The following is a 14,087-nucleotide window of genomic DNA, read 5'->3' on the forward strand; positions in this document are numbered from 1 at the left end:
CTCGAGAAACTGTGATCTTAGAGGAATTATTTGAATTCCAACGAGGACTATTTTTACTCCAGTTCTGCTAAACTGCTCTCCTCCTTTTCTCCCTGACCGTTTGTCCAGGTTACACTTATAATGGCTTAAAAAGAAGAAGTTCCCTACTGCTAAAAATCACACACACTATATAATAAAAGGGTCTGGTCTGGTCAACAATCCCAGTTTTCATTGAGGAGGGAAAGGGGGGTGTTTCCACACCATCGGGAATGGACACCAGAAGGGTGTCCTAAAATTGAACTCAATTCTGACATTATCTACCGAAAGATACCATCAGATTCCACAGGTTAAGGGTTCAGCCCTACAATGTCACCTGTGCTTCTCACCCACCAGCCATAGATCAGAGGTGGCCAGGACCCCCTCCTTATGTTTGATTAATTTGCTAGAGTGGCTCAGGAACTCAGAAAACTCATTTACTCACTAGATTACTGATTTATTACAAAGGATGTTAAATGAAACAGATGAACATCTAGAGGGAAGAGATGCAGAGAGCAAGGAATGGGGGAAGGGCACTGAGTTTCCATGTCCCCTCATCTCCACCTGTTCACCAACCCAGAAGCTTTCTGAACCTCATCCTTTTGGGTTTTCATGGAGGCTTCATTATGTAGGCATGATGGATTAAACCACCAGCCATTGGTGACTGATTCAAACTCCCGCCTTCTCCGCTTCCAGGAAGTCTGAAGAGTGGGATTGAAAGTTCCAACCTTCTAATCACGGGATTGGTTTTCCTCGCAAACAGCCCCCATCCTTAGGCGAAGTCCAAAAGTCACCTCATTAACATAAGCAAGATACCTTTATTTCATCACTTAAGAAATTCCAAAGTTTTTAGGAATCTGTGCCAGGAAAATGAGGAATAAGTAAATATATATATATATATATATATATATATATATATATATATACACACACACACACACACACATATATATATACATATATTTTTATTATAAATCACAATACTGTTCAGAGCTATCTCCCCATAGCGTAGGTAACTGATAATATCAATGAAAAAAGATCATTTTTGTGCTTATTTACACTGGAAAAAAGATGACAAAACAGGCCCTTAGTATTCAATGAGCTAAACAATTATTAGCAAAGAGTACAAATATGAATACAAGAGAGACACCTCGCAATGTCTGTTCTCTATGTTCCTTCCCCTTCCAGGAGGCCACCCCCTCCAGCCCACACACCTGGTGGACACCTCTTCCTCTTGCACTTCTCACACAGTACTCCCAGGGACTGTGGGACAGGTAACCTGGCGCCATGAAGACGGCTGACTGCAGAGTCAGACAGACCTGGGTTGAGAGCAAGGTGCCACCACCACTTACTGCCTGCTGTGAAGCAGTATACACCCTCTCAGAACCTGCTTCCTCACCTGTAAATGTATTCCCTACCTCGGAGGGCTACTGCAAGGTGAGAGAAAGTGTATGTGAAGCTCCTAGCACGTGGTATGCAGCTGTCACTCAAGGAGTAACTATCACCCTCACTGTCATCAAATGAACTGCTGCCACACTCTTTTCTCTCAGGGTTGGACAAACACATTTAACTGTGAGAATAACTTCAATCGAAATGAAAGGTGATGGGTATTCTGTGAGCCCTATGATAAATAATTACAATAACAATAGTTAACACCTGAGCACTTACTATTAACAGGCTGAATGCTTTATATACATTAGAAGCTCCTTTATTCCTAAACCCAAGATAAAGATAGTATTTTATCAATTCTAAGAGGCATATTCTGTTCACATTTTAACCTTTGAGTATGTTCCGTAAGGAGGCAAAAGGGACTTCACAGGTGTAATTAAGGTTATAGATCTTAATGCAGGGGAGTAGCCTGGATGATCCAGGTGGGCCCAATCGAATCAAATGAGCCTTTTTTTACAAGAGAGAATTTTCTCTGGCGGGAGGCAGAGAAATGGAGCAGAAGGGCCCCTCAAAGAGATTCCAGGCACGAGAAGGACTTACGCTACTGCTGGCTCTGAGATTATAGGGTTCAAGTGCAAGGACCAGGGAGAGGTTTCTAAGAGCTGAAGGTGGCCTCAAGCTGACAGCCAGCAAAGAGGCAGACCTCAGTCCCACAAAGCAAGGTACTGGATTCTACCAACAACCTAAATGATCCTGCAAAAAGATTCTTCCCGAAGACTCCCAGTGAGATCTCAGCTGTGTAAAACCCAGAGCAGAGAAGCCGGCCGAGCCCATGCTGACTTCTAAAGACTGAGATAACACACGGGTATTGTTTTAAGTTGCTAGATTTCTGGCAATCCATTACAGCAGCCATAGAAAACTAACACACTCTTAGGGTTGGTGTAGGTCAGTGGTCGGCAAACTGCGGCTCTCGAGCCGTGGTTTGCCGCTCTGTTGACTAATGAGTTTGCCAACCACTGGGATAGGGGCTTAATCACAAGGAACAACAACAGCCTGTAATTATTGGAGCCACTGTTTGCCGACCACTGGTGTAGGTTATAGTTGAATGGGCAACTTTTTCTCTTTGTGGCACACAGAATAATGTCACGTCTCATAATTGATGGCATCTTAGATTTGCTGAAATATGGTGATATTAACTATTTTGAAAATGGGCCAAGGTATCCGAGAGGTCAGGTGACTTGCCCAGGTGATTCGGGCTGCAAGCTTTCACTCTAAACTATCATGTACGCTGTCGAGAGCACATAAGGGCTACAGAATCCTGCTGACAGGCCAGGAATGGCTAACATGATTCTCTTCCCACCCCAGCCCCAATCAGGTTGATTTCTGACATAAGATCTCTAAAATGTTGATCACAAAGACCTGGCCAAGAGCCCAATTCAGCAGTTACACAAAAACAAACAAACAGTACAGCATGTTAGGTACCTGTAGTAGCATTCGTCCATCCACTATCAATGGAGCACTGCAAGGTGCCAGGTCACATGCTAGATATTGGGGACAGAGCAACAGACCAGGAGCCTGTCCTATGGAGCTGACACTATAGTGTGGAGAGCAACACTCCAGGGACAGGGAAGGAGAAGCACCGGGAGAAAACAATAAGCCTCCAGAGAGCTGAAAAGCAACTTCCACAAAAATCGGAATCCACGTATTCAGAAGCTGACAAGGGAGCACGGGCCTGGGAGACCAGGTCCTCCTTTCTGGAGCGAAGTGCAGGAACTCCGGGGAGAGGTTTTCGTGATCACTGCTGTGAAGTTTTCTTGTTGTTGCTGTTTGTTTCTTTTTGATGGAGATGTCAGCTAACTCTATGAATTTCTAAATGCAAGCAAACAAAAGCACAGTCTATGTCCTAATCTGTAAGTTCTCTCTCGATGGATTTCATTTTTAAATAGAGGAAAATTAATGTACATTACACTAGCATCCCAAGAGCTGACTGAAACAACATCTCAAAAAGAAAGATGACTGTGTGCAACTCCAACTCCACACCTGTTGTTCAAATCCTGAACTTTGGCCGGTCTCCTCACATTGTACTCTTACTTTCTCTTCTCTTTCACCTTGGAAATGGAGTAAACAGCTCTCTGTGAGATCAAAGGGAGAAGAGGAGCCTACTTCAGCAGATTAAAAATGCGGCGTGTATAACCTTTCCGGAGATGCATGTAAATGGAAAACTCCACATTGCTTATGAGATTTTGCAGAAAGTACCATTGGAATTTATATAATCTCAACCTCTCTCTCTTGTTTTTGTTGGAGAGGGAGAAATTCTAGACTCGAAGATCATCCTGATAATGGTTTTGGAGAAGCCCCAGTTTAATAATACCATTAGCTGAAAACTATTTATAAATCAGACATTAGCGACTGGCATAAAACCCTACTTTCCACTTCTCTCAATTTTGCATTGACAATCTGGCAGCCAACTTCTACCCTTAGGCCCAAAAGAGCCATCACATTCTTAAGTCAGTATCTAAGAGATTTTGACAGCAGTGTAGGTAAGAATCTTGCTTCAGGAAGAAAGGTCAATAAATGCCCACAAGAGGATCAATAGGTGTGAACAGCACACAAGAAAAGATGTACACATGGCCCCCAACCCCCACCTACTCGTCATTTGAAAATGTTTAATGACCCAAAGTTACCAGATAAGAAAAATAAAGTGAGATGACACACTTCTTGCTGCTGGGGCTGTGGAGAAACAGGCCATCCAGTAGTACATCGCCTGTGGGAGGGCAATATGAGTCAGCCCTTCCAGAGGGGGATTAATGAGCCCTGTGATTCAGCGGCCCACTGCTGGGAATCCGGCTTTTAGGTACCCCTGCACAAGGGCAAAATGACTTATTACACCTTTATTTTTTGCAGCACAGTTTATAATAGCAAAAGACTGGAAATACTCCAAAGGCCCAGTAATAGAGATTGGCCAAATAAATTATGGTCCATCCACACAATGGAAAACTATTATGCTGAGAGAGAGAGAGAACGAGATTGAGAGAGACCTCTATGTGCTGAGCTGAGACTGCCAGGATGTACTGCTAATTTTAGAAAGCAAGCACAGAAGAGTATTTATAATACGCCAGAAGAGTATACGCTATCTTTTGTGAAAGGAGGAAGAATAAACATATATATTCTTATTTGGTCGTATTTACAGGTTGCTACCAGGAGAGAGTGTGGGAAAGGCTTGGATGAGAGGGGAGCAAGCTTTCTCAGTGTGAACCTTTTGATAGGGTTGTAAGGTTCTTGGGGACAATATAAATATATTGCCTATTTTAAAAAATGAAGAGGTTGTATAAGCCATTTTTCACATGAGTGTGAAGAACAAGACAAGACCAGCTTGGAAGACACAAGGCTAAGGAGTTTAGCTCAGGGATCTGGGAAACCTGGGTGAAGGCAGGTGAGTTCTCAAGTCAGTAAATTAGAGGAAGCTGGGTCCAGAGTTCAGGAGGTGAGCAGAGTGAACATGGAGAGTTGATCTCTGCCCTGTTTTATGTTACCTGCTGGGTGTGGGTGTCCCTGAGCCCCCTGATGTTTATTACAGCCAGAAGGAAGTCAGAGACCTGTGGGTGAATGGGAGGCACTAGGGTTGCCTCCCAGGCAGCATGCCAGGAGCTTTTATTTGCTCTCTGGATTTGGACAGTAATGGCTGAAGTACACCGCTCATCAAATATTTATGTTAAAAAAAAAAAAAAGAGGGCAAAGCATGTGCTGGAATATTATGCTTAATTCAACGGAGAAATATTCCTGAAAAGTTGAGACTCCTGGAATTTTGTAAAATGAAATCATACTGTAAATGCAACAGGTTAAGTTTGCAATCTAAAAACAATCTATAGGGAATCCTTGTTAGGGATTGTTATCTCCAGCCATTTCTGCTTTGGGAATCAGAGTTTGGCTGAAGAAAGCTGCATCTTTAACCAGATTAAATGTGAAAGGCGTTCACCTCCCTATGCCTGTGGGCTTTTCCCACAAGGTGCAGCCTCTCCATGAAGCAGTAGAAGACCAAGGTCCTAAATACAAACCTTCATCCTTAGAACCACTGCCTTAGCAGTTTGATCCACTAAACATGGCTGATCCTACCTGCTGTGCAGATCACCTCCCAGGAGAGGAGCCAGGAGAGGGAAGTTAATTCTGAGAGTAGGTTTTCTAAAGGATCAACTTAAAAGAAAAGGTCTGCAAGAAGCACCAGCTGGCACTGGGCACACGGACACGGACGGACGGACACACACACACACACACACACGCTCCCTTTCTTAGTTTTTGGTAGCTTTGGCAACAAGGCTCCCTACTTGTTACCTCCTAAACCAGAAAAGTCTTTTTACACAAGAAGCAGTGCTCATAGGTAAGTTCCAAAGGCTCCTACGACCACACTGTCCTTTGCATCCTGTCCCCAAGGGGAGAGCCCACCATTGGTCAATAGATAACATGAACCCCTGTGCCCATTCCCAGGAGTCAGCACTGCATTCCCTTCATCGGGTGGACTACAAAAGGGGTGCGGGGACCCTGGCATGTGTCAGGCTACACTAACAAGTTGTTGGCATTCAACCAACAGTCAGCAATGTCAACACCACCCCAAGTGCTCGTCTTAGGAAATGATGAATTGAAGCCTGTCACAGGGACCATGAACCACTGAACAGGCATTCCTAGCCAGTACAATCAATTTTACTTTTTTGATTAAAAAAGAACAGTGGCTCATGCAGGTGGCTGGCACACGCTGTAGAGAACATGCTTTATTCCTTTGTTCCACTGGCATTTATTAAGCATCTACATGTGTCAGACTCTGCCGGCTCATGGCTTTCAAGGGCTGGAGGGTCTGTGAGAGGCAATGCGACTGCTGACGGCATCACAACTTTGTGGCGTTAGAGAGAGGCAACCCCTCCTAGTGGACCTGACCTTGCAGGCTTGAGGGCATCAGAAAGAAGTGCCCCTTCCTCTAGCAGAGGCAGTCTGAGTCAGAACACATGGTTTCTTTAAGAAGATTTGAGTTACCACTTGTTTCCTTGGCCAGCACTCTTGGGCAGTGAATAACCTGTACATGGGTTCAAGACAGCCCTGTCAGGAAGTCACAATCCAATCCTTCTGGCTCCTTGGCCAGACATCCAACCCTCCCTAACAATTTGTCTAAGCAGCTGATCATGACCTTATACACTCATGTGAAGATGGTCTCCTGTGCCAGCAACAGACTAATAACTCAAAGGTTTCAGTACAGGACAGTGCTGGTTTCAACACTTGCCCAATTTGCCCGAGATTCAGGTTGACTAAACTGGTGTGATGGTTTTATATCAATCAAGTCCTCACTGAGTCTTAATAAAGCCCAAGCAGCTCTTGGATTTTGACTCCACTTTCCATCCTTAGGTTTATTTAGCTCATGTTGAGAGCTAAACCATGTTCCTCTGCAGTAATTTCTCCCTGAAAAGCAGATAAAAAATTTTTTAATATATTTTATTGATTTTTTACAGAGAGGAAGGGAGAGGGATAGAGAGTTAGAAACATCGATGAGAGAGAAACATCGATCAGCTGCCTCCTGCACACCTCCTACTGGGGATGTGCCCACAACCAAGGTACATGCCCTTGACCGGAATCGAACCTGGGACCTTTCAGTCCGCAGGCTGACGCTCTATCCACTGAGCCATACCGGTTTCGGCAAGCAGATAAAATTTGAGGTCACTGAAAGCTTGGGGTCTTAGTCAAAGGGTCCCCAGTGGAGCTGAAGGTTTACTATCCAGTGCTCAGGGACATCTTGGCTGGTAATCTGCAGCTAAATAAAAGCCTGATTATTCTATATCAGTAAAGTCAAGATTCCACCCCACAGGGTTCATGTTGGTTTGCATACAGCTATTGGAATGAAGGCAACTCTCTATATACAGAATGCAAGGCGGAGAGGAAGGCTGATTCAGAACCCACTCCAGTGAGCATTTGTGAGGACGCCAACCCAAGTTAAATCAAAAGTTATGCTTTCTCCAGAGTCAACCAAACAGGATCTATGTCAATTACATGACATTAATTGCAAGGGGAATGATAGTCTATTCCGTAAGAAAGCACACGGGGATGAAAGGCCTCCTATCCCTCTGGCTCCAAAATCACCTGCTTATAATCAATGAATGAGGAAAATTGCAAAAGATTCTTAGCCACTGATTTACTAAGATAGACCTAAAAGAAATTCTTCTTTTAGCTATTAATTCTCCAGCAGAGTTGAAAGTATGAAAAGTCCTAAGAGTCTGCAACACCCTGGTTTTTATTATACAGTAATCCTCTGAAATGCAGGCCCATTAAAAGAAGACAAAAACCCTCCCTGTCAGAGGATGGCAACCAGACCCTCACAGCTAAGCACTTTTATGATACCCAATAAAGCCTGACATGATAAACCAAACATTTAAGTGACACTAGAAATGATTTTCAAGAGACTCGGCAATAAGTGGAATAATTCAGCCAGAAGTAACCTTCAGTCAAGTCACCTCCACACTCTGCCCGGGATCCAAGCCACCTGCTCATCATTCTCCTTTCATTCCTAAAAGAGGAAAAGGGGTGAGGACAGGGATGAGGACCGATTGGTCTGAGCTGGTTCTAGAATAGGACTTAGCAGGCCAGTTCCTTCATCTGGACTCTCAAGCCCTCTTTGGGAATGCAGGGGAGGGAGAGGCTGATTTCACAGATCACTTCAGTCCTGCTGGGTCTCTGACACAATTCTAGAAATTTCAACATCTATGGCTGAAGAAGGGTGAGACCAATGAAAGGCAATGATAATTCTCAGGTGGGTCATCCCAACCGTAAGAGAAGCTGGATGCACCTCCACTTTAGCTCTTAGCACAGTGCTTAGTTGAGTGGTGCGTGGAGTTGAAAAACTCTGGGTCGACTTCTGGTCTGGCCACTGAGGGAGCCTTGGCTTCCTCCTTCTCAGTTGAGAAGACTGAGCAAGACCATGTATGTAAAGGGCTTAGACCTGGGCCCAGGATGTAGAACAGCTCAATAAACAGAGTCACACAATTCTGCCGGAAGTATTTTTTAGCTATCGAACTTTCCTGTTAAATTAAGTGCACTGCGATATCCTTGTGACTGTCTGGCAGGCATCGGATATGCTGAAGGTGCTGTGTGCATGCAGCTCATCAATGCCGTGACAATTTCCATAGTCAAGGTTGTTGGACTACGTCTGTTTACGGAGCCTAATTGCAAACACCTTGTAAAAGATAAACTTGCAAACTTCTGAAAGAACCTTTCTTGTACTGCTAAACAGTTCTCACTACCAAGGTTTTGACATTTAACTGCTATGTGGGCTGGTGTGTTTTTTCTAAAACAGTAACAAAATCCTGCTATTTGTAGCTAATAAATCAGAACTTACACTGAGTAACTGTTACACAAATGGATTGTTTTTATTATATACTAGAGGCCCGGTGTACAAATTCATGCACCAGTGGGGTCCCTCAGCCTGGCCTGCAGGATCGGGCTGAAACCAGCTCTCCGATATCCCCTGAGGGGTCCCAGATTGTAAGAGGGCACAGGCCAGGCCAAGGGACCCCACTCGTGCACGATCAGGGCTGGGGAGGGACGCAGGAGGTTGGCCAGTGGGAGAGGGACAGCAGGAGGGCTCCAGGGCATGTCTGGCCTGTCTTGCTCAGTCCCGATCCGCCGGACCCCAGCAACAAGCTGACCTACTACTAGTTGGAGCATCTGCCCCTGATGGTCAGTGCACATCATAGTGAACAGTTGAGCAGCCTTAACATATCATTAGCATATTACACTTTGATTGGTTGAACGGCCGACTGGATGACTGGACACTTAGAATATTAGGCTTTTATTATATAGGATTCATGCTCATTGGGGAAAATGGGGAGAGAAAAGGGGAAAAGATCAGAATCCCATCATCCATTTGTCTGGATGTTCTTCTAGACTTTCTGTTTATGCACAAGCTTTATAAAACCTGGTTGTAATTGTAATAATGCTCTCTAACTGTGCACATTGCCCTTTCCCTACTTAACCTAGAAAACATGGACTTCATGGATTATTGATTTCTTTTTAAGTTTCTAATAAGAAAGGAAAATAAGATTGAGATCTAGGAGGATTAACTTATGTCACATTTCACATTTAAAAGATGCAATGACAATTGCCTAAGTATATTCTCTTACTTCATAAGTACTGCTTGGCAGGATTTTTTAAAAATACTGAGCTTTGTTAATACATGCTCATTATATAACATTTAGAAAGAAAATTTCAGTAAGTAATAATTTAACATTAATATTTATTGAACATTAGAGGCCCGATGTATGAAATTCATGCAAGGGGCTTGGCCCCCGCTGCCGTGGGCGGCTGCCTCTGCCTTGTTCCCTGCTGCCTCGGTTTCGTCCGGAAGGTTGTCCGGAAGGATGTCCGGTCTAATTAGCATATTACACTTTTATTATAGATAGTCTATGTATCAGGCACTGTTCTGAATGCTTTAGACAGATTGATTCATGACTTCCTCACAACACCTCATTGAAGCACAGAGATATTAAGTAACTTGCCACACTCTACACACCCAGAGGCAGGAGCCAGGAATCCATCACTATGCTACGATGTTTGTTCTAGGAGTAAAAAGAATCAATAATTTATTCAGTCAAGTCCTCCACTGCTTCAGAGTACAATGTGATAGCCAAGAAATGATTCATAACTACACTATATCCTTTACAGCTATTTTAAAATATTATAAAGCACCATCTCTGTGTCCCTGTGGAACAATTAGTAACATGAGAAGCCATTTGTAGCACGAGCTATGACCCCAATCAGTCCAATCCTTTACACCCAATGTACATTAAGAAAAACAAAAGGCACTTATAAAAGGGTTTGTTTTTAAAGATGAAAGCATTTTTCAAAATTTTGCAAATGTTTCAATGATGAGTCAATTTCCTGAATTAACTGAACATGCATTCCCCTGGAAGTTTATCATCAGTCATAAGGCTTTTACAAAACGTTTACTAAACATTCCCAATCAGCCCTAAACACTACTTGTGGCTTATCTGTTGGCACTGGACATCACTGCATGAGAAAGTAAATAGCTGGATACCCCTGGGTCACATTTCTTCATATTTTAACTAAAAGTCATACTTGGTTAAAGACAAATACTTCTGTTCCTGGTTTAATTTCCTATACAGGGCTAATAAACAGGACTATTTGAAATATATAAATTCTCTTTAAATTTAAATATGATTAATGAAATGTTTCTGACTGCCTAATTCTAAAAAATATTATACATCTGTAACTTGAACACTAACTAAAAGCATACTGAAACTGTTAATCCGTTAAACATAATTATCCATATCACTGTGGGAGAAACGTAACACACATATGTACACAAATATTTTACATCTATCTATCATCTATCTACCCATCTGTAACATCAGGCACCTTCTTGGGATTTAAAATCACACTATCCAGCATTTCCTGAAGGTTCTAGCTGCCATCTTATAATTTATCCAAGAGCCTGCTGCCAAAGTCAGCTAGATCAGAAAATATCTAATAATTCAGACATTAACTGTGTTAGGTGCAAAGTGTTTTCCAAAGATTCATGTACTTTCATAAAAGCCCTAGAAATAGAGACCGCCGTCATCCCCACTTTACAATGCAAACTGAAAAAGGTTAAATAACTGAGATTCGGATCCAGGTCTGTCCGCATGACACCAAAACCCACACCACAAACCACCGTTAAACTGCTTCTCTTCCGAATCAGGCCTCAGAAAAATTTTATTTGACTTCCACAATCTACCTCCCTAGCTTGAGCTTAAGCTGACATATAAAATTAAAAAAGAAAACAACACACCCATTACAAATCCAACACAATAAATGACATAATTCTAAATGTGAATTTTCGTTTTTCTTGAGTTTATTTGGGCTAACAATGGTTAATAACACTGTATAGGTTTCAGGTGTACAATTCTATAATACATCACATCATCTGTATATTATATTGTGCATTCACCACCTCAAGTCAAGTCTCCTTTCATCACCATTTATCTTCCCCCCCCCCCCCCCGCATCCCCGTGAATGTTGTTTTTCTCAGAGAGAGGTTTTCAACATAAAAAACAAGAACTAATCTTGAATTACCTAACCATTTCCTCAAGTGTTTTCACTATGAAGCTCTTAGCTGTCACACCTGACAAACCACTCCTTCTTCAACAAGTGACAACAACCCAAGCCTGACACCTCAAATTTTGTTGTTAGGGAGCTAGTCTTTCAAACGAGCCTGGAGCATGCTACACAGAAAATTTTTATAATATTAATCTTTTCAGTCTCTTGTAAAGCACAGATTCACGTATTTATGTATTTCTACACAAATCTAAATGCTGTCGGGGTTCAATACCTGGTGAATTTACCCTAGGTTAAGCACAGTAAAAAATACCACTGCAAAAATATAAACATATGAGTGCATTTTTTATAAGGTTTAAAGTCACAGTTCTTATAGGCCGTACAGTATTTTTTTTGGCTCTAATCCAAGGTTTTATGATGCTAGTTAACTGTTAGGGCACTCAAAGGGACTGAACATTTGATCCTGAAGTCCTTTTATCATTTAAGTCTCTATAAAAAGTTTGATTACTTTGAAAAAGTATGTGATGTGTGAATCATTTGTGTTTATTGGAAAGGGGACTTGCTAATACATACAATTTGATTTGAAAAAACACACACCAGCTCCTTACTTGAATGTGATTGTTTTGGCAATAGTAATACCCAACCCGTCACTCCAGCGCTGCCTGCCTTCCTGGTTCTCCTAGGTGAGGGCCGCCATCCTGGAGGATCTACAGGGAGAGCTGAGGAGCACCAACGATGGTGCAGTAACGGGACTAGCGCTTTAAAAACCACGGCAAACTCCGCTTTCCAAAGAGAGAACACACAGATACAGACCCTGCCGCTGACAACATCCAAAAGATTCATTATAGACAATCCATTCAGACGAAGCTGCAACAGCCCCAGGAAATATAAACAGCGTCCGTCCGCAAAGACAAGGGGGGGCAGGGGGGGGGGGCGGATAACTGATGGGAAGGAAGCTGGTCATGTGAAGTTTCTCCAACTCCACACGGTCTAATAAATTCCCGGTTTGTTTCCACTCGGAGCAGCCATTAAACGTGCCCTGACACGTGGGTACAGGGGACCTCCCTTTTCTCCGGTTTTGTCCATTTCCTCCTCTATGCACTTGTTTGTATACATACAACCGCGCCCGGGGACAGGGGTGACCACAGGATGACAGGCCTCGGCAATTCCTCCTCTTAGATCCCCAGTTGTTCCAAGTTTGACTCCGCGGCAGTGATTTATCGAGAATCACGAGTTCCTTTTCGAAAGTTATGAATGATGTAAGTCAAGTTTACAAGACACAAACGTAAGGCGAGGGACAAGTGAGTGTCGGAGACGTGAGCTACAGCGTTTGAAAATTAGCTTTCATTGATATGCCCTGGTTAACACTTAGAAAATAATAAAGTGGGGGAAAAACGTAGCCCTGATCCACGCAATAAGTGCCCGGCAATACTCTTATTTTTTAATTTTTAATCACGCAAGATTCGTGTCCGAGTACATGAATGCTTCCCCATGTACCTATCACCTGCCAATACCCTCTCGGGTCACCACCTGCTCGGGGTCCCTGGCGGGATGTGTGCGCTCTGGGTCTTCCTCTCTCCGACCCGCTATCTCCCCGCCAGACCCTCCGCGCCCAGCGGGTTCCAGGGCTACGCGCCCAGCGGGTTCCAGGGCTACGCACCCGCGGGCCAGTCCCCAGAAAGAGCGGAAGAAAGTAGGGAAGAGGGGCGTGGCGCCAGGTCGCCCCCAGAAGCTGGCCCTCCTCCCAAACCTGGCACCACCGCCAAGCCAGTGCTGGGAACACGGGAGCCTCCCAGCCCCGAACCGGCTCGGGGCGCACGGCCCGGGGCGGGCGAGGAAACGAGCTGGGAGACCTTCCCCCGGCTCCCGTGCCCCCCGCCCCTCACCCCAGGCGCCGCTACCCCAGCCCCAGCCCCGAAGGGCCCCTGGCTCCCCGCGCCCTCCGGCTGAGCCAGTCAAGACGAGCGCGCCGTCGGTCCCCGCTCTAGACGTCCCTCGCCCTCCCTCCCCCATCCCCTTCTCTGGCGACCAGGGCCCCGACCAGTCCCCGCCCTCCGGGACACTCTTCCCTCCTTCCTCCCTTCCTCCGTCCCCTCCCTCCATCTCGCTTCCCAGCACCGGGAACTCGGAGGCGGCCCCCGAGCTGGCCAACCGACGCCCCGCGCTGCGCCTCTGTCCCCGCGGGGGCCCTACTCACCACCTGCGTCCACCGCTGGGTGCTCCCTTGTCTGCCGGTGGCTGCCCCGCCGCCGCCGCCGGGGACTCGGTCTCTAAGGGCTCCTGGAGACGGCTCCGACCTCTCCTCCTCCTTCTTCTTCTCCCGCCCTGGCCCCGCCTCGCTCGAGGTAGGCGGGGCGGACAGCCCGACGGGCGGGGCGGTGGCGGCCGGGACTCCTTTCTGCGGCCCGAGCCCTCCCTCTGCCCCAGACGCCCAGAACGTTCCCGGGTTCGGACTCCGACCCCTGTCGCGTCCCGGCGGGCAGAGGGGGTAGGTCGGGAGCTGTGAAACTCCGCCAACATCTGGCCGCTTTGGCCATTCTCATTTGTCCTTTCCCGAATCCACGGAAGCCCTGGAGTTCAAGGACTCTCGGGGCCCC

The 14,087-nt window shown here is 45.2% G+C and overlaps 1 protein-coding gene across 1 annotated transcript in view; it reads right to left on the reverse strand.

The window, feature by feature from the left end:
• GNG12 (G protein subunit gamma 12) overlaps positions 1 to 13,837 on the reverse strand; it is a 121,275-nt gene extending 107,438 nt beyond the window's left edge. Inside the window, exon 1 of the mRNA XM_080656217.1 lies at positions 13,688 to 13,837. The gene's annotated coding sequence lies outside the window, so the exon portion shown is untranslated. The remainder of the gene's footprint in view (positions 1 to 13,687) is intronic.
• Positions 13,838 to 14,087: the final 250 nt, after the last annotated feature.

This window comes from Plecotus auritus (genome assembly GCF_963455305.1).
Source record: "Plecotus auritus genome assembly, chromosome: 2".
Taxonomy (NCBI): domain Eukaryota; kingdom Metazoa; phylum Chordata; class Mammalia; order Chiroptera; family Vespertilionidae; genus Plecotus; species Plecotus auritus.